Source organism: Protopterus annectens, chromosome 7.part0, assembly GCF_019279795.1.
Source record: "Protopterus annectens isolate FY-2018-M chromosome 7.part0, PAN1.0, whole genome shotgun sequence".
NCBI lineage: Eukaryota > Metazoa > Chordata > Ceratodontiformes > Protopteridae > Protopterus > Protopterus annectens.
In genome coordinates this window covers 615,323,475-615,351,426 of record NC_056739.1, presented here as the reverse complement: position 1 = coordinate 615,351,426, position 27,952 = coordinate 615,323,475, and positions in this window count along the sequence as shown.

Here is a 27,952-nt window from a genome sequence, read left to right as displayed (position 1 = left end):
CTTATGTTTCTCACACAATATAGAATGGTAGCACTATGGCAAGGAAGTTCCATCCAGCCCCCACTCAAAGTGCTTATGGACACCCAGGGAGAATGGGGTTTGGGGTTATTTTTATGGGCAGTGGTTCAGTTCTGCATGGCTGCTTGAGGTTAAGGACAGGAAAGATATTTAAATCATAGAGATGGAATTCTTCCCAGTTGTGATGGTTTTAGAAACATTGGGGGGGGGGCTACAGATGAGGAACAGATTGGGTTGACTACTTTCAGATAATAACAGTGTAGTCTATATAGTGAACAATCAGCTAGGGGTAAAGGGTGGTAGGCAGGCTGATGAGGCATTTTACTTTGAAATGCTTATCACTGAATGTGAGACGCAAGGTACAACACATATTGGGCATGATAAGTCATTGGCAGATTCCCTTTCTCGTTTACAGTGGCCGCAGTTCAGACTGCTTGCTCCAAATGTGAAACCCTTCCCAGATACAGTGTAAGGTCAATTATGGGCAGATGAGAGTGGTGACTAATATGTAATGCCCTGAGTGGAAGAACAAGGATAATGTCCAATAAATGTATACAGCAATGTTTGCAGACCAGACTATGCTAAAACCGAGAACCAACATGGCCAATTCCATCAGACCAAATTAGAGCATATATCTTGATAATGAAGGAAAAAGTATGGAGTTTAGGATTAGCAAGGAACAAATTGTCAGTCTTGAATTGGTTCCATCATGTCATAGGTTTAGCTGACTTACCAAATTCATTTCAGGTCTATATTGCTACATATATGTTCTGTTCATCTCCAGAATATTTATAGTTAAAATATAAGGGAATGTATGGTTAGGCTTCTAAAGACCCTTGTCAATTAATAGTCTAGTAAACACTTATGAATACGATACCAGTGAAAGATACTGCAACAGGATACAATATATTTCAAGAAACAAAAAGTACATTGCCAAAGTCTGACTGTCATAGGACAATGCATGTCTGTGGCTACAGGCAGTTTACAAATAGTGTGTTCCTAATATGTTGGTGTGAATGTAATATTAAAAACAAAAGCAAGAAGACTTAGTATACAAGGATGTTCAACCAATATAGACTGCAGTTTTTATACAAGGAAAGTGTACAAATAAAGGAAGTTATGCATGAAGCTGTTAAAAGGCTTAATTTTATACACTTACATATTTCACTTCTTTCCTAGCAAGGCTAGACAGTGAATATGAAGAATTTGTGCATCACACTGAAGTTAAGTGACTCTGCTACAAGTGAGCTGAAGCCTTTATCTATAGAGAAAAGGAGTTTGATTCATGATAATGAAAAATGAAGATTCACAGCTTGCAAATTCTACTTTTATCCACAATCCTGCTTTTCACTAAACTCAAATGCACTGCACTTAAACTTTCAGAGAAAACAGAAGAAAATGTGTCCCTGATGACAGTACTACAATTAAATATAACTCAGCAATAGAAGCTTTTGTATAGCTTATTGCAGTTATTAAATCATTAATTAAACAAATGTGGCCCTTGCGGTCATTTGATATTTAGACCCCCTGTTCTAAGAGGATTTCATGAGATAGTCTGATTAACTTAATTTAGAAGGAGAACAAATGGTTGCTAGTATTGTTTGCCTTACCTAAAACAAATGTCTTCAAAATGAATATACAGACTGTGTGTTTTGATTGTCTATACCCCTTCACTGAGTACAACTGTGGCAGCATTCCACCGATGTATTCTGACATCTGATAAGTCCAGAAATTAAGCATCTGTATACCTCATATACCTGTGTATATATCATTTGAATATCTTTCACCAGCATGCTGGTCTGAAAAAGAGATTCATCATTTTTGTGGCTACAGAGAAATTATCCAGAAATTATCAATATTTTCTTAAGTGATTAAACAGAACACATGCAGACACTAATGTCGTGACACGATTATGCTCCTCATTCAGGAAGATTATCATTCTGGTTAGCAAATGTCAGCTCTGTTAGTCTCTTGACTCAGTACAGAGCATAATATTGGCCAGCACGTACCACCTCAGAAATGTGAAGAGAAGTTAAACTGCTTTAAAAGCTACTAGACACTTCTGTGTCCCACACACAGGAAAAAATAAAAGTGCGGCACAGTGAAGCAACTAAAATATTTTAAAACCATTCAATCCCCAGAGGGACACTCCTTCCACCCCCAGAAGGAAACCTTCCTTGTCTTTGTATACAACTCAGCTGTAGTAGCAAATTCCTCTATCAGCACCATCTGTCATGCTGCACACATCTGAAGTTGTCTTTTAAGAGAGCTCATTCCACCATTACTACCATACATTTCTCCAGAAAAGAAGATTTTTATGTCCAGGCAAAATCTGGACATGTTCATGCAGTACTTGGTTCACAGAATATATCACTCAAATATTTTGTGAAAACTTTCTTAACACTACACTTAATAAACACTGCTGTCTAGAGAAGAAAAGTTACTTCTTAGCAGAGCTGTATTGTTATTTTCTTTTAGCCTGGCAAATGCAGAATGGAGCAAATAAGGGCATGCTGTTGTCACTATATCAAGGAAGGGTAACACATATCAGTACAGTTGAAATGAAGGAGCTAGTGAAACTAATAATCCTGCAAACCAACAACTTGAGAACAATAAGATACCTAGTCATCCCAGAAATCATCATGTGCATAAAATACTATGAAAAGTCATCCGAGTTCTGTTCACTAAATTTATACTAAGAACAAAGACAACAGCAGCTATAACTGTAAGAGAAAGGAATTACAAATTTAGTAATACCAACAGGTGCTAAACAGTCCTAGACAAGTATCTGGAAACACTGGATACAGATTTATCTTGTAGCTTATAATATATTCCACAACAGCAATTTTTTTCCTTCCATATCAGTAAGTGTGCATGCTAGAACATGTCAACATATGTGAATACATCTGTTTTTAAATTAATGACAGCTGCATTATTGTTTGCAGCAATGTTATTTTTGAAACACAGAAAATGTACAAAATGATATAAAAAAAATTACCGGCACCCTGAATATATTTTTTCTTTGGTATATTTAAGATATTTTTTTTTCAAATGAAGCATTGTTTTCCATCTTGGTGATTTCAGATAAAAACATCTTCAAGCCTTCAAAATGGCTAATATCCAGTGAAGACCTGCCTATATCTACATTAACCTATTTAATTTGAGCAAAGAGAAGAGAAGAGATAATATATAGGATCATAGAATCATATTACTAGGAGATTACTAGGCTATCAAGGATATAAGGGGATGAATGTTTTGTATTGTGGATAGTGAAAAAAAGACAATATGACTGCTGAATAAAACATGTTAGCTTTTTAACTTTTTTGAACTTTGCAGTCTACTTCTAACAGTGCATAGCCAGCCTTAGGCATAGGCCAACTGGGCAGAAACCTAATGGAAAACTCTAGCAGGGGTGCTTTTCCAGTATTTATTTGTTTATTTTTTGTAGTAGAGAAATGGTTTATTTAAAATATGTTGAATGAAGAATAAGACAAACTGTGAGAAAAGGAAAAAAGTAATCTGGATGGTGTAGGTCGATCAGGATGGGGGCACCAGGTGTGGTGTGGGGGGGTTTGGTGAAGCTGTTTTGCCTAGGGCACCAGTTGACCAAAGGCTATCCCTATAAGTGTGAACGTCCTACATATAAAACTGTACCCCTTACCTGCTTTAATCTCAAGTGTGTTGCAGGATGATAATGTCAAGCTATGATATCATACATCTTATACCTTGTTTTTATTGAAAGTGGCAGAGACAATCATGGAGGAAAAATATGAAGGGAAGATCGGTAGCAAAACTTTCTAGTTCCGCAACCAACTTGGATTCATGGTTATAAGGGTCCAACAGATAAGCCTCTTCCAGTTTCATGACTGGGGTGCAGGTGAAGTTGACTGGAGAGTACTGATAGATGTAGCTTACCTGGAAGTCATGAAGGTGTTTTAGTCTGTACTGTGCAGGACACTGATAGGAAAACTGGAAGGGTTAGGGGGTTTCCAGCATTGAGGCATTGAACAGCTACATTGCTGAAAGGAAGGTATTTATAAGGTCAGTATCAGGAATTAAGGAACAGACTAGTAGAGTACCATAGGGGCATATCCAGTGTGCAGAGCTCTTGACTGTTACTGTAAGCAAACATATATGAGGGAATAAAGAACAGTATCAGCATCCTTTGCTGATGACTCAAAGATAGGTGCAGCTGTACACAGGGAAGGAACTTGAAAGGATGAACTAGTGGGCAGAAAGGTATCAGCTGGGTTTCAGTGCAAGCCAATTCAAAGTACTTGTGCTGAGACCATAATAACCCTTGTATGAAGCACCAGCTGTGAGGAGTACAATTGATGGCAAAAATAGCAGGAAATGGATTTGGAAATGCTGACTACACCTGTGTAGGTTCATAGGTTCATAGGTAGGTACTAGGCTATCTGCCCAAAGGCATTTATAAGCCTAGCTGGAATGTGTTGGCTTTCGCCACCCCCTTAGATTAGTTCCCTGTGCCTCTGTCCAGCAGAGCCACTGAAGTGATCCCTGGGATAAACTTTATGTTTCCCATCCACTCATCAAGGTTTCTCTTGAAGAGTGTTAGTGAGCAGCTCTGCCTAATGTAGATTGGAATCTTGTTCCAGAGCATGGGAAGTCTCTGGAACAGGAATCTATCCCTCCAGCACATCCTATTTATTGTTATGATGAGATTTAGACCCCTAGAGCATGTGGCTCGAGGGGATATGGTTTTCTTTAGGTGGAGCATGTCCATCAATTCTGGGTTGGACATGGCCTTGTATGTCAGGCAGAGATCCCCTCTGAGTATGCGGTATCCAACCAAGTACAGCTGGAGTTTCCTCAGTCGAGTTGCATAGGTCATCTTTTTGAGGACAGTGATCCTCTTGGTGAGGTACTTCTGTGGTCTTTCCATCTGTTGCAGGTGTCTTGTAAGTTACATCCCAAATGGGGCGTTGTACTCTAAGATGGGTCTAATGAGTGATGCATAGAGGGTACAATGACCTCTTTTGATCTGAATGCAAACCCTTTTGTGATTAGGTGGGCCACATAGAAGGATTTTCTAACCACTTTGGCTATGTGATTATCAATGGAGAGATTACTATTTACTTGGGTCCCCAGATCCCTTATTACATCTTCCATATTTAGGGGGGTACCACCTATGTGGCAGTTTGCGGATATTTTGTTTTTTCCAAAGGGGATGACTATGCACTTTTTGTCATTTAGCTTGAGGCCATGGTTTTGACACCAGGCATCTGTCTCAGTGAGACCCTTTTGGAGGATGTCTGTGTCAGCTGGAGAGTCAATTATAGCCCCTAGTTTGCAGTTGTCTGAGAACTTGGTCAGCCATAGTCCTCCTGTGCTTGCCTGTACCTCTGAGAAGAATATGCCAAACAGGAGGGGTCCTAGGACTAAGCCCCGGAGAACGCCACTTGTAACTGATTTAGAGTCAGACCTAGCTCCTGCAACTCTTATCATGTGGGTTCTGTCCATGAGCCAGTTGACAACCCATCTCATGATGTAGGGGTTTCTGTTCAGGCTGGTGAGCTTGTCTATAATACCAGAATGGGGAATGGTGTCAAAGGCCTTTGCGAGGTCTAGGTAGGCTGTGTGTACCACCTTTCCCTCATCTATAACCTTGGTAACTGTCTCAAAGAAGTCCACCAGGTTTAGGAGGCATGCTCTGCCCTTAACAAAGCTGAACTGGGTAGGGTCCAGTGTTTGGAGGTTCCCAATGTCTCTGTTAATGAGATCCATGATGATGTGTTCCATAGCCTTGCAGACCAAGCTAGTCAGGTTTATAGGCGATAATTCCTGGGGTCTGTTGTGGCTCCACCTTTGTGGAGCAGAATAACCGTTGCTGTGTGCCACTCTATGGGCACATAGCCTGTGAAAAGGCTGAGCTTGAACTGTGTGTTTAGGTGAGAGGTTAGTTCATCTTTGAGCTCGTGTAGGATGCAGCCTGGGACACAGTCCGGTCCCATTGATGCTGTTTTTTTGGCATTGGAGAGGGCTGTTTTAACCTGAGTGTCTGTGATTTCAGGGGCACTACAGTCTTCTGGTATGGTTATGGGCCCTTTTGGGGATGAGAGGGGGGTGAAGTTTGCCCTGAACCTGTCTGCCAGGATGTTGGCGATATCGGTCAGTTCAGTGTATTTTGTGCCATTCTGCACTAATTTCGGGCAGATCTGAGAATTGCCATTTAGATTCTTGACATAGCTAAAGAATGCCTTGTGGTTATCTTTGGAGTCCTTGGCAATTTTTCTTTCGAAGCTAGCCTTGGATGATTTTATGAGGGATCGTAGTTTTTTGCTGATACTGATTAGGGATGTCTTCCCTTCTTGGGATTTTACTCTTTTCTGTACTAGTTTCCTCCTTCTATTGTATAGCTTGTTTATGGCAGGGGTCCACCAGACTGGTTTCCTTTTCTTGGAGGAGTGAGTCTTGGTTTTGCTTGTGATAGCACAATCCATGCATTCTTGTAGCTGCCCATAGAGTGCATTAGTAAAGGATTTTGCAGCTTGGGCAGCGTTATCCTTTAGCATGGGGTATTTAAAACTTTTCACTTCAGTCTTAAGTAACGTGAAGTTTGCTTTTGAAAAGTTTTTCATGGTGGTTTCTTTGACCGGGGGTGGGGACGGAATATGGATATCCAGAGTGATTAGTTTATGGTCAGATCTAACCAGCAAGGGGTTGATCTCTGGTGTGGAACACTGGTTGCCCATGTTGGTGATGACCAGGTCCAATATGTTGTCACCTCTGTAGGGGTGTTGACCAGTTGATCCAGGGCATTTGATTTTATAAATTCTAGGAAATGTTGGGCAAGGGAGTTAGTACTTGAGTAGTTCTCCCAGTTAATGTTTGGGTGATTGAAATTGGCCAATATCAGAGTATTTGGTAGGACCTTTATGTTTCCCAGTGTTTCCAGAAATGCGGAATGCGGGTCCTGGGACATGGTGGGTGATCTGTAGCAAGCTACAATTTGAATTGCAGTTCTGCCTTTTGTTAGTTGCACGTGGATGATCTCTGAAGCATCGTGCTGTGCCACTAACCTGGAGGTGAGGGTATCCTTGATGAATATCGACACGCCCCCGCCTTTTGTATTTCAGTCCGGGTTTTGTGGCTGAAATGTATGTTATGAGTTGTAGCCTGGTAGTTCTGGGGTGCTCTCTGGAGCCTTAAACCAGGTTTTATTACTGCACATATATCGATTTTCTCCATACTGAGGAGTGCCTCAAGTGTGTGCATTTTGAGGTTTAGACTTCTGGCATTGAGTAGGCTGACAAGACACTGGATCCTCTTCGAATGACACCAGAAGCTTAGCCAATTGTTGAAATTAATAATTTTTTCTTTATACTGTACTATTATTCTTGGTGAGGTCAGGATGCTACTCAGGGTGAGGGTCATACCAGACTGGGCTATGTGATCTGAAAGCTCTTCTATGTCTCTTTTCATGTAGTCCAGGGAAGTACGGCACAGGTTATTTACACCAACATGGAGAATGACAGAGTCATATTTGTACTTGTTCTGCAGTGACCTGAGTGCTTGTGTTATGTGGTGGATCCTGGCACCCAACAGGCAGCTAACAGTAACCTTCTCCTTGTTCAACCTAGTGAGTGGGACGTGTGCCTGATTATAGATTTACCTATTACTAGTGCGTTGGGTGTGTTATTTTGCCTTAAGAGCTGTGATTGCATGGCGCACTGGTTTTGCAAAGTATGTGTTTCATGGTTTGTGTTGGGGGGGGTGGAGGTTGCTTGGATGCCTGCTTTGGAGGTCTCTGTTGCTTTTGCACTTTTGCAGATTTTTATTTAGAGTCTCCGAGTATGTTTTTATGCATTTATGTGTGTTTTTTGCTGGTGCTGGTTTCATAGGTCTATGTGAGACTGGTGGTGTGATTCAAGTAATTCCCTTCTCCTCTTGCCTGTCTGGTCCAGTCTTGGGTTGAGAGAGCTGAGCCTCCAGTTTGGCTGTATAATTGCATCTGTTGCATGTATTAGTGTTTGGTGGTAGGTGAGGGTTGTCTGTGTACATGAGGCAGTTGTAACACTGGCTCAAAATGCCCAGATTCACCAGTTGGACTGGAGAGTACACCTGAAATTGCCCTTTGGACATGCCTGGATAGGTACAGTGAGCTGTTTTACTGATTGGCTAGTAAGGTCAAATAGAGAACCTTCCCTACAGTATGGGGGGGGGTCTAGTGCTAAGGTTTATTAGCACTTGCTATGAGTTTTGAGCAAGTGCCAGTTTGAGAAGTGAATGGTTTAAGTGCTTAAGTTGAAAGTTTGTCTAGTTCCAAGGGGAAAAATTGAAGAGTAGACTTTGTGGAGCCATTAATAGTTATACCCTAGCTAACTGGCAGTGCCCGGTGTGGAAAACTGCACTAATGCAGATTTTATAGCAGGGAAATGAAAGTGATAGAAATTAGCCCAAAATGGCCAATAAACTACTAATTTCTGGGCTGAAACCACTCCTCCAGGGACAGATGGGCTGCTCTAAGCTCCCCTCTCTCACAGGTGAACAGAGAAACTTCCTTCTATCCAAGTAAGGTATGGGCAAACACAGAAACTTGTAACACAACCCTGAATTCAGCACTAACCTGAAAACTGGACTATACTAGCTTAGAAAGGTGGGAAAACAAGTATTTTTTTTTTTGTTTTTTTTCAGAAAATAAAGCAGATACAATCAAAAAAACACTTTAAATGCAGAGAAATGGCTATCACACTGGAGTGTGTAGCCTACAACAGTTAAACAGGTAATTTAAACACAAAAATGACTTTGTTAAAGTGCAGGCAGTAAAATAAGTACAACGTGTAGCTGAAACAAGCTTTTTAAATCACAGAAACTCTAAAAAAAATCAGTGTTTTAGATGGAATTACCTAAAGGCAGCAAATAAATGTAGAAAAATTATACTTAATCACTTCAAAGTCTCTCTTTTGTCTCTCTGCTGCTGTAGAACTCTGCAGGGCACCAGGCAGGAGCTTGCTGAGCTGTATACAAGCACAAAAACCTTGCAAATGCGGGTTTTATAGTAGGGAAATGAAAGAGATAGAAATTAGCCCAAAATGGCCAATAAACTACTAATTTCAGGGCTGAAACCACTCTTCTAGGGACAGACCGGCTGCTCAAAGCTTCCCTCTCTCACAGGTAAACAGAGAAACTTCCTTCTATCCAAGTAAGGTATGGGCAAACACAGAAACTTGTAACACAGCTCTGAATTCAGCACTAACCTGAATACTAGCTTAGAAAGGTGTGAAAACAATTTTTTTGTTTGTTTTTTTCATAAAATAAAGGAGATACAATAAAAAAAACACTTCAAATGCACAGAAAAGGCTATCACACTTGAGTGTGTAGCCTACAACAGTTAAACAGGTAGTTTAAACAGAAAAATGACTTTGTTAAAGTGCAGGCAGTAAAATATGTACAATATGTAGTTGAAACAAGCTTTTTAAAACTCTGAAAAGTTGGTGTTTTAGGCGAAATTAGCTAAAGGCAGCAAGAAAATGCAGAAAAATGATATTTAATCACTCCGAAGTCTCTCTTTTGTCTCTCTGCTGCTGTAGAACTCTGCAGGGCACCAGGCAGGAGCTTGCTGAGCTGTATAAGACCACTGGAATCACAGTGAGGGACAGTGGCTACAGCAAACAAAATGTTAGTGTGCATCCTCAGGGGCAGTGGCTGCAGAAAACAAAATGGTAGCATGCATCCTCATGGAGAATCAATTCCAAATGCAAAATAATTAGGCATTTTATTTATTTGAGAGCTTGAACAATGCAAGGATGAAGTATTGCATGCTTTTCTTTGGAGCATGTTAAGAAAGGGATGTCAGGCTGCTGTAAAGAATTCAGAGGAAACCTACCAGAGAGATTTGTGGGATGTGAAGAACAGGTTATAAGCCGAGGGAGAGGAACTAGAACTCTCATCACTTGCAGTCAGGAATGATGGGGAGGACATAATTTAAGTGCACAAGATCATGTCAGGGAGATGTAAAGAGATAATGACAGAGATGGAAGGAGAGTATACACAACAGACTATGGAACTAACTGCTTTAACAGTACTTTTCTACAGAGAGGTTTGTGGAGCTATTGAATGGACTACCAGAATATGTGGCAGAAAAGGAATCCACAGAACTATTCAAGACAGCATGCAACAGGTGAAAGTGTTAAGGGGAAGTCAGGAATGGAGATGATACAGAAAATTAAACATACTTAAAAGGGGAAATTAATAGGCTTACTGGCTAGTCTGCCATTAAAGCAGGAGAAGCCATATTTTCATGTGCCGTATCTTAACTTTGGAACAATCTTCCACCGTCTATAACTACTCTACCTTCCAGCAACCTTTTCAAGACTGCGCTCAAATTCCATTTAAATTTGCACTGGCTTTGTCCTTGTTCTAATCCAGACTAACACCCCCACCCTTACCCACCACCACACTTAGAATCTTAACCCAACTATACTACCGCCACTACTAACCACAGTCAGAAATAGCTAGTTGTCTTTACATACTTTAACATCTTGTCTGACAAATTTGTTACTAATATTATAAACAGCAAGAAACTATCTTAACTTGCAAAATTTACTGTATATACTGTTGATAACCAATATCTTGCTATTGTATTAAAGCCAACAACCTGTAATGTTGTTTACTATTGCTGCAACTGTTTGAGCACAAAGCAAGAAATCCCAAAAGTAAATATATGCATAAGTTATATACTAATATTAATAAGGGATGGGATTTGCAACAATTAATAGTTTTTGTGTCCAAACACACTACTTTTTTGCATAAATTGCAAAAAATGCTTACAGGTTTTTGGAACATTGTAAGGAGGGAAGTGCCTTCACTTACAGATGTACAACTTAAATTTTCCTATCAAAAAGGCGGAAGCCTTAAGGATGTTTTGGTGCATAGTGTCTATAAAAAAAAACAAGAGCAATTATAGGGAATTTGAGTTTGAATATAGGCACTAATGCCTGTGGTAAATGTTCTATTTGTCAATACACAACTAATATTTTTGAAGAAATAAATGGTAAAAATTTGAAACAAAAGGATGTTATACATGTAAAAGTGTGGGGGTAATTTATACCATAAAATATGAGTGTAATAAATTTTATGTAGGAGAAACCAAAAGAAGTCTGGCTGAAAGAATTAAAGAACATGTCAGAGATATGAAAAATCATAAAATAGTTTGCCCTTTGGCAGAACACTGTGATAAAAAAACATGGAGGGGTACCTTTAAATTTTAAAGTTACTATTTTAGAACAAATTAATTCTAAATATATTAGTGAGAATAGGATGAATTATTTTTTAAGAAAGAAGGAATCTATTATAATTCTTAAATATAATACACTGCAACCCATAGGACTTAACAGGGAATGCAACTGGAAAAGTTTTATTCAGTGATGTAATCATTTATGTGTTTGATAGTTAAAAGTAGGAATTTGGTATATTAATCAATTAATGAAATTGATAAGTGTTTTTAGATGAGTATGTACTTGATTAATTAATGCTTATAATATAAAAGTCCATGTCGTGTAGTTTAGTTACTCTGTAAAGGCTATTTGGCTGAGTGTTGCTATTTTTGTGTTACAAAAAGTTGCTATTTTAGCTACATTTGAACTGTATCAATTTGCTGCTGTTTTTATTGGATTTTGTATCAAGTTTGCTGCTGCTTATTCAGACTTGGATTTACTGAATAAATGGATTCAACTAAAGAAACCTGGAGAAGTGGAATTATTGGGATATAGTGGTTCATTTTTTAGCATCTGTTTATGTGGTTTACAATACCACAACCTGTAATGTTTACTATTGCTGCAAATTTATATCTCTATTTATCATGTACATGATGTGGAGCTTTTCTCCCTGGGCATCCACTGAAAAAGGACCTGCATTTAGTCGGAATTTCCCGGTAAACAAATGTAAATAAATAAATAAATAGTCTGCCATTAAGCAAATGTAAATAATGTCGTGGCACATTATATCATGTAAATATAATGTAAAGCAATATACATTTTTATCTTCCTTATCTAGGCCACTGTTTTACTGGCCTGGGATTAAGCACTTAACCTCAAGTCTTTAATCCACAATAGACTATTCATGTCCTATAGATCATGCCGTATTCACCCATGGATGTTTTCTAAAGAAGGACTTCAAAACAAAGTAGTGTAGACATTTTACCTGCACTGCAGGTCAAAGATCATAATAAGTCTTTTTGTTTTTTGCATCTGCAGCAGCTCACTAGGTTCATAGGTTCATAGGTTCATAGGTTGGTACTAGGCTATCAGCCCTAGGGCCTGTACAAGCCTAGCCATAACAATTCTCTGGCTATTTCTTCCCACATTATTTACTTTCCTGGACCCCTGTCTAGCAGGGCGACTGACGTGATCCCTGGGGTGAATTTCCTTTCTCCCATCCAATCGTCAAGGTTCCTCTTGAAGAGGTCCAAAGAGGCACTCTGCTTGACATGTATGGGCAATCTATTCCAGAGTCTGGGGAGTCTCTGGGTCAGGAACCTATCCCTCCAGCATGTTTTGTTTATTGTGATGACAAGGTTTAGATCCCTGGAGAGTGTAGCTCTGAGGGATTGGGATTTCTTTAAGTGTAGCATGTCCAACAGCTCTGGGTTTGACATGGCCTTGTATGTTAAGCAGAGATCGCCTCTGAGTAGACGATATGCGACAGAGTATAGCTGGAGTTTTTTAAGGCGGTCAGCGTAGGGCATCTGCTTTAGGCCTGTGATTCTTTTAGTGAGGTATTTCTGAGGCCTTTCCAGTTGTTGCAGATGTCTTGAGAGGTACATACCAAATGGAGCGTTGTATTTTATAATGGGTCTAATGAGGCATGAGTACAGTGGGACAATGACCTCCTTTTTTCTGGATGAAAAGCCCTCCGTGATGAGGTGTGCCACATAGAAGGATTTCCTGACTGTTGTGGCGATGTGGTTATCAAAGGTGAGACCACTGTCCACCTGTGTCCCTAAGTCTCTTATCACACTTTCTGTGTTTAGTGTACTGCCACCTATATGGTAATTCATGGATACATGTTTTTTCCCAAAGGGGATAACAATACATTTCTTGGCATTGAGCTTGAGCCCATGGCTCTGGCACCAAGCATCTGTTTCTGTAAGGCCCTTTTGTAGAGTATCCACATCATTTGGGGATTCAATAATGGCTCCCAGTTTCCAGTCATCTGCAAACTTTGTTAGCCAGAGTCCCTTAGTGTTGACCTGTACTTCAGAGAAGTAGATGCCAAACAAGAGCGGCCCCAGGACCGAACCCTGAGGTACTCCACTTGTCACTTGTCTGGAACTGGATTTGGAGTCGGCTACTTTTACAGTGTGGCTTCTATCAGTAAGCCATTTAGCAACCCATTGGGTGACATAGGGATTAATGCCCAACTTAGTAAGTTTATCTATGATTCCAGAGTGGGGGATGGTGTCAAAGGCCTTGGCAAGGTCTAGATAGGCTGTGTGGACCACTTTACCCTCGTCCATGGCTCTGGAGACTGATTCAAAGAAGTCAATCAGGTTCAGCAGACAAGATCGGCCCTTCACAAACCCAAACTGGGTGAGGTCCAGTGTTTGAAGGTTGCCAATGTCTTTGTTTATAAGTTCCATGATAATACACTCCATGGTCTTGCAGATAAGGCTTGTCAGACTGATGGGATGGTAGTTTCCGGGATCCAAGGTGGATCCTCCCTTGTGGATTGGGATAACTGTAGCTCTGCGCCACTCAGTGGGCACAAAACCTGAGGTGAGGCTATGATTAAACATGACACTTAGGTGAGGTGCCAGTTCATATTGTAGTTCATGTAGTACACAGCCCAGGATGTCATCTGGTCCCATGGATGCTGTATTCTTGGCTTTAGAGAGTGCATTTTGTACCTGTGTGGCCGTTATTACTGGAATTTGGCAATCTTCCGGTATTGAGATGGGCCATTTAGGGGGTGAGAGGGGGGTGAAGTTGGCACTGAATCGATCTGCCAGGATATTGGCAATATCCTTCGGATCAGTATATTTAATGCCATTCTGTTTTAGCTCAGAGCAGATCTGAGCATTGCCATTTAGATTCTTGACATAGTTATAGAATGCTTTGTGGTTGTCTTTGGAATCTTTGGCAATTTTATTTTCGTAACTAGCTTTGGATCTCAGTTTCTTACTGAGGCTAGTAAGGGAGTTTTTTGCATCCTGGGATTTTCCTCTTTTCTGCAAAAGTTTCTTCCTTTTGTTGTAAAGTTTGTTTATGGCAGGGGACCACCAGATTGGCTTCCTTTTTTTGGATGAGAGCATTTTGGTTCTATTTGGGATGGCACGATTCATGCATGAGTGGATGTGCTCGTACAGTGCCTTAGTGTAGGATTCAACAGTTGAACTTTCAGTTCCCATCTGCATGGGTGTCATGAAGTTTGTCACTTCTGACTTGAGTAGCATGAAGTTGGCTTTGGAGAAGTTTTTATGGTGGTTTCTTTACTGGGGGGTGGGGGTGGGATGTGGATGTTAAGGGTGATTAGCTTATGGTCAGACCCAACTAACGAGGGGGTGACCATAGGTATGGAGCATTGATTTCCCATGTTGGTAATGACCAGGTCTAGGATATTGGAGCCCCTGGTGGGACTATGGATTAGTTGATCCAGGGTGTTGGAATTTATGAATTCCAAGAACCGTTGCGCAAAGGTATTGGGACATGAGTAGTTTTCCCAGTTAATGGCAGGGTAGTTAAAATCACCCAGTATTAGGGTGTTTGGTTCTATCTTAATATTTTCCAGTATGTTTAGAAAGGTGTAGTGAGAATCTTGGGGTATGGTGGGGGATCTGTAGCAAGCTACAATTTGGATTGCAGTCTTACCTAGTGCTAGTTGCACTTGGAGAATTTCAGACACATTGTGTTGGCCAACTAGCCTGGTGGTATGAATATCCTTGGTGAATATTGACACTCCTCCACCTTTAGTGTTTCGGTCCTGGTTTGGTGGCCGAAAAGTGTGGTAAGAGTTGTAGCCTGGTATTGCAGGGGTGCTCTCTGGAGCCTTGAACCAGGTCTCAGTTACTGCACAGATATCGATGTTCTCCATTTTTAGGAGTGCCTCGAGAGAGTGCATTTTGAGGTTTAGACTTCTAGCATTGAGTAGCATTACCTTCAGATTTTGCATGCTTGTACCTGTTATGGTGGTGTTTTTGTCCTTTGAAGTTTGCCTAAAAAAGGCACTATAGGGGTGGCAAGAGCCTTAGCCAGTAACCTGAATCCCAGGGGCGACAGGTGCAGACCATCTCTGGCAAAGCATCGTGGTCTGTCAATCATGTCATCCCAGGCAGACAGATACTGGATCCCCTTTGAATGACACCATAAGCTTAGCCAATTGTTGAAGTCAATCATTTTATCCTTATATTGTGGTATCATTCTGGGCGAAGGCAGGATGCTACTCAGGGCTAGGTTCATACCTGCCTGGGCCACATGATCTGAGAGCTCTTCCATGTCTCTTTTCATGTAGTCCAGGGAGGTACGTCTCAAGTCATTCACTCCAACATGGACAATGACAGAGTCATATTTGCACTTGTTGTGGAGTGACTTGAGTGCATGCGTTATGTGGCAGATCCTGGCACCCGACAGGCAGCTGACTGTAATTTTCTCCTTATTCAACCTGGTGAGAGGCACATCAGTGTGCCGGACTATAGAGTCACCTATGACTAAAGTGTTAGGTACATTGTCTTGCCTTAGGGGCTGTTGCTGGGTGGCACACTGGTGTTGTGAACTATGTGACACATTGGTTGTGATTGGTGTTTGTTTGCATTTCAGCTTCAGAGGTCTTTGTTGCTTGGGCAGGTTACAGTTAAGGGCCTCTGCATATGTGGATTTAGTGTTGCTATATGTGGGTGTTGGTGGTGCGGGTTTAGAAGGGCTATGTGTTGCTTGAGGTGTAGTGTGGGTGTTAACCTTCTCCTCTTGACTGTTTAGCACAATCTTGGGTGGAGAGAGCTTTGCTTCCATTTTGGCTATGTAAGTGCATCTCTCACAGGTTGTAGTGTTGGGTGGTAGGAGGAGAGGGTTGTCTGTGTACACGAGGCAATTGCTACATTGTCCCAGTATGCCCAGATTCACCAGGTGGACAGGAGAAATCACCGGAAGCTGACCCTTGGACATGCCTGGTTTGGGGCTTTTTTTTTTCCTTTGTAAAGTATAGGAGCTGTTTCCTTAGCAAGGTACTTTGCAATTATAGGCTGTTTAGTGCCTACTATTAATTTCTCCTTGTTAGCAAGGAGAGTTCAGTGTTTGTATGAGTTTAAGGCTTCCTAGTGCTTTCCAGCAGGTATTAGAGAAAGTGCTCGTCACAGGGATGCTTAAAGGTAAGATTGAAAAGAATGCACTCTGCAGTGTGCACTAGAGAAGTTAGATGTGAAAGTAGGTAACTTGAGTTTTACCTGTTTAAAAAGTTAAGGTTTAGTGGAGAGTTACTATTTTTAAAACAGCAAGATGGATTGAAAGGGGTGGTCACTTTTGTATTTTGGTACTATGAAATACTGTAGGATGGCCAATAAATTTAAATAATTGAAGGGGTGGGATTTCAAAAATGATGATTTTGTGATTACTCACATAAGCCAGTGGAAGTAGAGAGAAATGAGATATATGGTCAGATTAACATAAGAGGCGGGCAACTAGAAAGACAGTGGTATTTAACAAGACAACTTAAATGGGTGGGAAGGTGGGAAAAAATTCTGCCTGACTCAGAACAGAGAGAGCTGTGGTCTCTTTTGAAGTTTTAATATGCTGTTAAAACAGAATGCAAGCAAAACACAAGGTAAAGAAAACAAACTACAGTATTTAAATATAGAAAGGCAATACAGTAATACAAAAAATAAAAGCAAACTAACCTTTCCTTCACAGCAAAGTGTAGTAGAGTCTGGATGAGCCAATTTCCAAAATCAAGTTGTGTTCTTTATCCATTAAGTATATCTTTTGAAAGTACTTTGTCGTCGACAGTGTTACAGTGGTTACTTATCCAGAGGAAATTAGTTCCCTTCACCTGACAATTCCTGCTGAGGTTATAGTGCTGCTTGGACAGGAATATAACAGCCTGTCTTTCAGACCTTCAGCTATGCATCCCATATTACCTATTATATTTAACTAAGAATAGACTTGTGATGTCATAACAAACGTCTAGAAACTCAAATCTTTTACAGGTCTGTTATATAACTGTCATATTATTTGCAATACTGAGAACATGAATATCTTGGTGCAAAGATAATGAAAATTTGATCAAACTATCCTTTGCAATGGACAGTCATTACACTTTCATTTTTCAGTGTTTCACATCAAGTTTATAAATGATTATTATTATAATAATTGCTATTATTAAAATCGTTCTTTGTAGAAACTGGGCTAAAGAGTTAAAAGTCATGTCTGATATTACATACAGAGTAAAAAAATCTAATTTCAAGATGAGAAAGACTGCTTTAAAGGAGGGTGACTAAATCTTTCTCTGAACGAAGACATAATATGAGCATTAGGCTGTGCATCAGAAAAGACTGGAATATATCTGGCGCATAAACACCAGATGTTTTTAGATGACCACAGCAAAGTGCATGTGCTACTAAAGACAATACAAGGAACAACTTATACATTAAGATATCCTTACTTTAGGGTGGCCAGTTTCAGCTGAATGACTGAATGATCATTTGGGAATATGAACAGCAAAGAATGCTGCTTAGGTTATCATCAGAACACAAAGACAATATAATAGGAATCCATTAATGGAGTGACAAATCAATGCGTCAGAATGGTGACTGGAAAATAAAGAGCAATGAGACCTATGTACATTTAGGTGCATACGGTTATAAATATGTAGGATGTCATTTAAAAATGGAAATAAGAAAAGAAAGGAAGAATAACATGCTGTGCATACGATGACAACCATGACTAGTTATAATTGCTCAGGGAGATTTTTGTAGTAATTTAAGCCATGGACAGAGAATCAGTAGAAATCTGTTAGCACAGGAACCTCAACCTGCATTAATAACGTTGTTGTTTATATGCAACCATACATATAATCATACATGACTTCCTATACATATTTACTGTGCACAAATTATATCAGACTACTTCATTAAGTTAAGATTTGGCTGTTGAACATGGATGACATGTAATGTTAGATGCATGATATCTGTAGCGTTGATGATTCATGACCGTGGCATATTTATTTTTATTTATTTATTTATTTATTTATTTATTTAGCATTTGTTTACCAGGAAAGCCCAACTGGGCATTAGCCCTTTTTCAGCAGAGGCCCAGGTTGAAAAGCTCCACAGTACACATTAAACAGAATAAAAAAACTGAGCAATGGTTACAAATATTAAGACAAAAACATAAACATAAAAACATATGTGAAATACAATAAAAGAAAAATAAGCAAAATATAAAGACACTATATACAAGGTAGAAGAGAGTTCCTAATGTGCATGTTAAATAATGATGCATGAAAAATATATAACAGAATAAGTAATAGGTTGTACAAGTCATATACCTTTTCTGGCAGGAGATTAAATAGTAAATTTCTGTCAAATTCTAAGACAGATAAAAGGTTAGTTTAAGAAAATAAAGAAAGGACATTAAATATTAAGGAATTAAGGAGAGGTGAGGCTAGAAAGTAGGTAAATAGAAAGTCTATTAAGAGTGTGGAAAAAGGGAATAGAAGAGTACTAAGATGGCGGGAGCATAGGCAGATCCAGTTATTGTTAGATGTTCTTTCAGCCTAGACTTGAAGAATAGTAGTGGGGTAGAAGTCTGATTGCTTCTGGAATGCTATTCCATGATTTGACAACACAGTGAGTGTACAGACTAATCCCTTTAGATATTTGAGATTTGTAAATAGATAGTAGATACTTGTGACAAGAGAGTAGGTCATGGGATGGAATATAGTGTTGAAGTAGTGATTATTTAGTTTGCAAAAATGAGGAGTTGCACAGTAATTTGTGAGCTAATGCTAGTTTATTAAAGGTGAGAAGGTGGGGTAGTTCAAGACAATTTAGGGACTTGAGAAAAGAGCAATGGTCAGAGTAATGAGCCTGCCCTGTGGCAAATTTAACTACTTTATTATAACTTTGGTGTTGGCTGAATGGGAGACACAGTGTTCAAACCCCAGTACAAGTCTAACACTGACCTATACCTGCGCTTTTTGGATGACATTTTAATTTTTTTGGAAAGGGCCAATAGAAGAAGTTAAGAATTTTGTTGAGTATATTGAATCAACAACCTCATTTTTGAAGTTTACTAGTAAAATTTATACAGACAAATGTGAATATTTGGACATTTTATTGTACAAGGAAAATGACACCTTGCAGTCCAACATTCACCGTAAGAAGACTTTTTCCAATTCTTTTTTACATTTTAACAGTTGCCATCCATATTTTCAAAAGAAAAATATTATGAAAGGGTAGATGGTAAGACTCTCGAGATTAATTAGTGATGACTATATGTACAATATAGAAATCAAAAAAATTAATTGAAATGTTTATTGAAAGAGGATACCCTCAAGATATTTTATTGAAAATAAGCAAGGAAGTGGGGGGGGGCACTGTGTTTAAACCCATTTTAAAAGGAGGTCTCTCAAGAGACAGCAAGGATGGTACCAATGATAGTATAACAGACAAAGCAACGGCCATGATACTACCCTACAATGACATGATGGGAAATATATAGGTTATTTTGGAAGAGACTTGGCTTAGTGTTTTCACAACTGAATTGAAAGGCATTATTTTATTTATTATTTTTATTTTACATTTGTTAACCGGGGGTGTCTGACTGAGCCAAAAAGGCCCTTTTCAGCAGAGGCCCGGGGAGAAAAGCTCCACAAAGAAAAATTACAGACACATTTAGTTATTTAGACATAATCAGTATACACACAAATTACAAGAGACATGTTTTTACAGTGGTATGCGGCACAATCAAACAAAAATTATAGGTAATGAACCTGATTTTATACACAGTAGGGGTAAGAATTTGAAGGAAATACTGGAAATGGACATGGATTTTGACTACATATGAGATATCTAGGATGAGCAAATGTGGCCTGTGTAGCATATGTAAATACATTAATGACGGACCTTATGTTACTGTGCAAAACTGTGGAAGAACTATTAGATGTCCAGGTTATTGCAACTGTAATACTAAAATGGTCATATACATTGCTACCTGTCTAAGCTGCTCCACATACTACATTGGCAAAACCATCAGGAAGTTAATATCTAGGATACTTGAGCATGTTAGGGACATTAGAAACAAAAAAACTGTTAAAGCACTTTATTCACACAGTTTGAAATGTAGAGACTTTAAAAAGTTTTTATTTTTTGTCATTGATCGTGTCCCACATAATGACAAGGAAGGGGATGACAAGACCTTACTGGAGGTTAAAGAATGTATGTGACAGCTTAGATTGGATGCATCTAAGCCACCTGGTATAAATGAGCATATTTCAATTTCCAGCATTTTAAAATATAAATCACATTTTATATGAATTGTTATTATGTAGGAATGTTTATATACTTTATGCATATTTCACACAAACATTGTAAAATTTATATATTTTATATTATACATTACATTCACAGATTTACATTGTATATTTATATTTAATATGTTATTTCTTTATATTATACACAGTTTACATTTCTACATATATTTTATATATATAATTTTTATTCTATAGACATATACTTTTGGCACAGTAATATAAGTGAATGAGGTATTTTGTCACAAAACATACATATATATATATATATGCATTTTTATATATAACTTCAGATACAAATTCTATATATATAAATACAAACAAACATTGGCACACATATACCTTTTATTTAATTAAATGTTTTAATGTAATTGATGTTCTTAATTGAAGGGGGTATGTTTTTAGATATTTATAAAAAGGGAATGGATTGTGTTAATTAATTTACACTCTGATGATGCCCAACAATGTTAGTGGGTGAAAGTGCTAAGCGTTTTTATCTGCACAACTGTTTGGTTCAATTAAAGCGGTTTTACAGTCATGGTGCTGGTTGGTTTGTTGAATTACTGGTCTATTTGTGTGTGTATTCAGCTTATGAATAATGCCTGAGCTTGCACAGGAGGGATTTGATAAAGGAAGTAGAAACCAGTTGGAGGGCAAATGTGGAGTGACAGGTAATAGGATGCTTAGAGATGGTCGAGGGAGATGGAGGGCATTGTTAGTGATGGAAGCTATGCTAGAAGTGAAGTAAGAGTTAAACTGCTTTGCTATGGTTGGGAGGAGGAGGAGGAGGACTGATTTTCTGGGTTTGGGATTTTTTTGATAGTGAGCCAGATGATTTTTGGAATGGATTTGTGCTGATCTTATGGCTTTGCATAGAACTGTTTTTGTCTAAATTAACCTGTGTCTTTACACAGTTACTCAGTTCTTTAATATGCTGTAAATTACTGTGATTCTTATGCTTTAGGTAAGTTGTCCAAGCCTTGTCTTATTTTTGCGTGAGTGATCTGGTATAGACTGAAAGCCAAGGAATATAGCTGGGTTTGACTCTTTTCCTTCTGGTGGGAGCTAATCTGTCTAAGGTGCTTAGGAATGTAGATTAAGATTGTTCTCCTGCATCATCTAGTGATCAGTATTTAAGGAAGGACCAATTGATGGAGTTTAGTAAATTTGTAAAGGCCTGCTGGTCAAAGTTGGATAGGTTTCATACTGTCTTCTAGGTGTGTTGTCTACATGAATGTGAAATAAGTCTAGTTGTACAGATGGGATGATGATCACTAATAGAGGCTGGAAGTGTTTTGGATTGAGAGAAATTGTTAGGATGGGAGACAAAAATCCAATCAATTATTGAGCCATTTTGATTTGCAGAACTGGTAAAGATTGGGCAAGTAATTAGCAGAAAAATCCAAATAGATTTATGCTGTCTGTGGGAAATTATAAGTTAAGTTTCTGCCAGTGTTGACATCACCTAACATTACTGTTTCTAGAGAGAGATTTTGTGATACCCACGATAGGATACTTTCCAGAGTTCATAAGTTATTACCAGGGTGTATGTATACAACTATATTGCAGAGGCTTTTATTATTATTTAATTTCAGGTAGGTGATCAATAGTTGGGCTTTGTCAAAGGAGGATATGGATTGGTTGTGAGGGGTTGGGGAAATAGGAGGATATATTACTGCAACACCGCCTCCTTATCTTTTAAGGTGGTCAGCTCTGAACATATTAAAGCCTAGGGGAAGTACTTTGCTATCCTTTATGTGTGGTTTAAGCCAGGTGTCAATGATTACTAGTATATCAGGAAATTATGCAGTCATCCAAGCATGCAACTCAGAAATTTTTTTGCACGTACTATGCACATTTAGTGAGATAAATTTAGGCATATTTTGTTGACCTGGAATATGGGTTGAAGATGTGGATTGCAAGATGTTGGGACCAGGATTAGGGTGGATGTCACCACAGAGCAGGAGGAATTTCAAGGTTGTGTAGTAATGACGGGATTTAATTTTTGCTAAATTGTCAAAAAGTGTAACATTAGACAGGTACAGCTGCATCTGAAGCTGCTTGGGTTTAAAGAACAGTATATTGTTTGTGTGAAAGAGATGAGTGGTGATGGGTAGGGTGTAGTGATTTGTGTTATTGGTGTAAGAGGTAGTGTCTGTAGGAGAGCTTAGAAGAGGTTGGATGGGGACCATGTGTGATGATAGTGAAGAGAAGCAGAAGAGCATTGGTGATAGGAGAGTAAAGAGAATCATTTTAGATTGGGGATTGAGGACAAACTACTTAAGTGGATGATTTGAGGGCAATAATAAAGTTAGTAGCAATGAAGGAAGGAGAGTAGTATGCAGATAGGGTGCTAGTGTGATATTAATAGGAATATTGTAGAAATACACAAAAGTCCCCACTAGGCAGAAGGAACACAGATAGTTCGAAAACAAATGAATGGGTTTATTAAGAGGTGAGCGCTTTTGCAATAATTAATATTGCTTCATTAGACAACGTTTGCCTGGAGGGCGAACGAAGCGGGGTGACACCCCAGAGAATAAGAACCAGCACGTAGTACTCAGAAAAAAATATCAGTGAGGCTACAACAAATGTATTTAAGATGCTGGTTAAAGGGTCAGTTAAGTATTGGGTGAAAAGTAGTAAGGCATATAAGGACATATTTACAGTTTATAAATAAAATCAGCTTAAGGGCATTTGGTACTCCTCCTTAACCAAGCACAGTGGCATCAGAAACTGCTGCAAGTACAATTCATAAGTAAATTAAGCTGGGAGGGAGATGGGGGTGTGCACACTACACAGATTGCAAGTACAACAAACACATTATATTAAACACAACTATTCAAGCCAAACAACATTGCATATTGAAAAGCTGATTAAAAGGAAAAAACATTTATACATACTTTCGTATTTATAAACTGCTTTGACAGGTTTGCAGGTGAATTTTGTTGTCTGAGTCCCGAGTGTTTAAAATCATCCTTGTAGTTTGGAGATGGCAGGTAGCAGAATTTCTTATGTATAAAGTGTTTTGGCATGTTTGCAGACAGCTTGCAGGTGAATTTTGTTGGTTGAGTCCCAAGTGTTTAAAATCATCCAGGGGGACATCTTGTAGCTTAGAGATGGGGGTAACAGAATTTCTTATGTATAAAGTGTTTTGGCAGGTTTGCATAGAACCTGCAGGTGAATTTTGTTGTTTGAGTCCAGAAGGTTTAAAATTTTCCAGGGTGGCATACTCTAGTTTACAGATGGGGGATAGTAGAATTTCTTGTGTATAAAGTGTTTTGGCAGGTTTGCAGAGAGCTTGCAGTTGAATTTTGTTGTTTGAGTCCCGAGTGTTTAAAATCATTGGGGGGCACCGTGTAGTTTAGTGATGGGGGTAGCAGAAGTTCTTATGTATAAAGTTAGAGATGGAGGTAGCAGAAGTTCTTATATATAAAGTATTTTGGCATGTTTGCAGAGAGCTTGCAGGTGAATTTTGTTGTTTGAGTACTGAGGTTTAAAATCATCCAGATTACAAATGTGCATACACATATGCATGTGTGCACAACAGCAGTTCTTATGCTAAAGCAAACTACAATAAACTCACTTCTCAAAATGATTAGTATAATCCTGTACAGTCTGCAGTGGGTAGCATCATGGATAGGTGTTTTCTGGTTCATTTCACAGCTTGGGTGCCTTCTCAGTGGGGTCTGCATGTCCTTCCGTTGTTTGCATGGGTTCATGGGTTTTGTTCAGCTGCCCCCATTTCCTCCCACCTCCCAAAGACATATAGTAGACTGATCAGTGACTTTAATTTCTCCTAGGGTTGTTGGGGCATGAGGGTGATTTTAAACACAGGCCTAGCAATTTATTTCCATTCCCTACTTGTCTGTAAACTCCATGGGTGGTGGGATGTTTTAGCAATTAGATGCAAGTTGAGAATGGATGCATGGATACAAAAGAAAGATAGGGAAGCATTGATGAAAAGAATGCAAACAGATGTGATGAATATATAAAATGATGTTATAAAAATGAAAGCAGAGCAAGTGATGAGACCAGATGGAACTCATCCATACATAATTTCCAGTATAAGATTGCAGTGAATGAAAAACCTGTCAGAAATGAAGGAGCCCCTGATGGAAGATGTTGTACCAATGGGCTAGAAGGAACAAACCAGGGGTTATTAGAGAATCTTTGTTGCTAAGAAATAATGTGTATACATGTAAAATTCCATACCCCTGCACTGTCCCAATTCCCTTCTAAAACAAAGCCTCTACATATAACATTTGTCCATTAATTAGCAGCTATCAGTTAATGCATATCAGAAAGAAGGAAGCAAATAATCTATCCAAGCATTATTCAGTGAAAAAACATCAATATCTATGCTGTAAAGCCTGTCACAAGTAAACTCATATTGTATTGCTTTCAAAAATCTGTTTCATTATCAGATCCATTTGTATATATGCTTACTTTAAGCTTAGAAATCTAGGATTTCTAGAAGAAGATATGGGTTAGGTTAAAATAAATATTGTAACCATGCTTCCTGTTTTTCATGTTAATAATGGGGGGGGGCTTTCTAACATTGAATTGTTCTTAACCATTGACTTTTGTCTGTATATTTCACTTGTAAAAGTTCAGCCTGGATATTTCTTTCATTCATGATTTTATGTAAACCATTAGCACCTACTCATCTTTTTGTACTTGTCTATAACTTTGCAGGGCAGATCTGCTCATACATATGTTGTCTTCTCTGTCTCTCACATAGCCCTGTTTGGGAAGAGAACTATGGTTAGGGGTCAACATTATCTGCCTCTCATAAAATCTATCTTTGGCAATCATAACTCTAAATGTTAAGGCAAGGCCTTATATGCATTATCTCATTCTGTCAGTGTTGAAAATGTATACTTGTAATATTTAATGAGTTTTTGTACATTAAGTAACTATCTATCCTTAGATGTTTTAATTACTATCACTGACTCTTAAAGTGAGATACTGGGAACTCTGTTTGCACTTAGGATTCCAGGAGGATATTAGCACATAAAATGTGTTTCAGTTTTTATTATTTCTTTAGTCTGCTCTGGCAGACATAGCATATTATTTTATATTTTCTTAATTTGTTAACAGGGTAGGTTTTTCATCTACTGGACCACTGTAGCTTACTGTGGAAGAAGAATACAGTGTTTATATATATATATATATATATATATATATATATATATATATATATATATATATATATAAATAATTTATGTGTGTGTGTGTGTGTGTGTGTGTGTGTGTGTGTGTGTGTGAGCAAACTGACTCAGATGTCACTGCATAAATTCAATGGATGTATGAAACTACACGAGATATTAGAGAGGCATGACAAATTTAAGATGGTCATAGGTAAGTACTAGGCTAGCTGCCCTTGCAGGCCATTTGAAGCCAATCAAACTTTCCTTTTGGTACTTGAATTAATGTATCCATTTTATGTTAATTTAATTTATATGTTTATTTAAGTTAGACTGGCCTTACCCATCAAATGGTTGATAATTTTATAGTACCCATACTGAGAATAACAGGTATCATATCACAGATAATTTGTGTTGATACATGTATGGGATAAAGCATTTCAGAGCTGCCTCTATCTATTAGTAGTAATAGGAACAATTAAATTTCTGCTTCAGTTTGGACAGGGATGAGTTTTGTTTTACAAGGGTGGGAGTCTATTCTAGTGTAGTAGTATCAACTGTGAGATATACTTGTCTCTCCAAACCATTCTGTTGATGTTACAGAAAAGTTTTAAATCCCTAGACTAGTTATTTCTGATGCCATTTGACTTGCTGATTAGTAAACCCATCAGTACTGGGTTGGAGGATGCACTGTGTGCTAAACACAGGTCACCGCTTAGCAGTCTGTAGGACACAGAGTATAGTGACAGGGCACAATATGTAGGGCATATTGTTTAGGCATTTTATCCTTTTAGTAACGTATCCCTGTGAGTGTTCCAATTGTTTCATGTGTCTGGACATTTACATGTCAAAGGGAGCATTATACTCAGTGACTGGCTGAGTACAGGGGAGAATGACTTACCTAGATCTAGGGACAATACCTTTCTTTATATGCTGTGCAAAATAGAAAGACATTCTTATAGCACTGGACTCATGTTGTAAGAAAGTTAGGTCGCTGTACACATAAGTTTCCAAATCCTGAACAACTGGGTCAGCTCTTAGGGGAGTATTGTAAATGTCATAGTTCCACAAGGTAGATGGTTTCCAAAAGGATATGAAAATACATTGTTTGACATGTAGTGTCAGTTCATGATTTTTGTCACAAGTTATTTATTTAGCAGGATGGCTAAGTCATTTTGGGATTCAGTGACTGCTCCTAGCTTGCAGACATCTCCAAACATATTCAACCATAGCCCTTTGACACTGGCTTTTACTTCAAAGAAGTAGATGCCAAGCAGGAGAGGCCACAGCATAGAACCCTGGGGGACTACACTGGAGACCGGCCTCTTTATGGAGGTACTGTTCCCTATTTTGATTTCCTGTGTCCTATCTCTGAGCCAGTTGGCAGTCCATGGATGTCATGGGGTTTATTCCCACTTTATTTAGCATGCAGTGGTGGTGCCTTACAGTAAGACATTGTCCTGTTTGATTCTCAGCTAGAGTGCCTTCTGTGTGGAGACATGCATGAATGGGCATACCTTCATTGAAGGTTGTGCATCAGGGCTGGCAACTCAGCATGTAAAAATCTACTGCCAATCATTAACGGACCAGAGTTCTGCTGTGGTGACCCCTAACCAGGAAAAGCCGAAAGACACAACTATGCCTGAGTATGGGAGTGTGTGAAAAGCTTTGGCCAGATTGAGGTATGTCATGTGTAAGATTTTGTCTTCATCCATTTTTTTCAAAAAAGTCCACCTGGTTGAGTAATCATGACCTGCTCCTGACAAATTCAAAGAGAGATTAGTCTAAAGCTTAAAGGTTCCATGTGTCCTGACTGATTAGTTTCATGATACTTCTTTCCATGGCTTTGCATATGAGACTGGTCAGGCTTATAGGTCTGTAATTACCTGAGTCTGTAGAAGGTCTTCTTTTATTCAGGGAATGACTGTAGCTGAGTGTGAACAATGTTGTTATGGCGGTGGCTAAATTGAGTTTCATGCTATTTAACATGCATCAAGTGATGCCCGTCAATGCAGTATTTTTAGCTTTTGATAGCTTTTTAGGGCTTGGGCTTGTGTGATAGTTGTAGACAAGTCAGTTTCAGGTATATCTTGTGTGATAGATGTGGGTAAGAGAGGGGTAAAATTTGAGCTGAATTTCTCAGCCAGTAGGTTTGTTATATCTTCTGTCTTTTTTAATTTCTCCAGATCTTTTGGGTTTCTAATACCATGATGGGAATGGATCCCATTCCTAAGTGAAAGTACGATTAAAGTTCATGAAATTAGTATTGTTTCAGTCTTTGACGTTAGCCAGTAGTGCTCTTC